Here is a 325-nt window from a genome sequence, read left to right on the forward strand (position 1 = left end):
AACAACATCAATAGACATCATTACTAACACCAACTAAAATGCCTCCAGATTTGCCTCTAGGAGCAGTCCAAACCCAAGTAAAATCCCTTCCAGCAGAAAGATTATATAATTCATTCTTGGAGAGACCAGTTTTGGTAATTTCTTGCAAACCAATGAAATCGAGCTTACAAACCTTTTTTTTAATATCTTGCCATATCCCCCCTCACATTCCAGAACATTCCTATCATTTATGCTTTTTATGTTTCTTTTCCCAGCAAACCCCCCCCCCCCTCCCCCAACTGAGACAATATGCCTCACATAACAAGCAGGTGGTGAGCCACTTCCC

Source organism: Triticum dicoccoides, chromosome 5B, assembly GCF_002162155.2.
Source record: "Triticum dicoccoides isolate Atlit2015 ecotype Zavitan chromosome 5B, WEW_v2.0, whole genome shotgun sequence".
Taxonomy (NCBI): Eukaryota; Viridiplantae; Streptophyta; class Magnoliopsida; order Poales; family Poaceae; genus Triticum; species Triticum dicoccoides.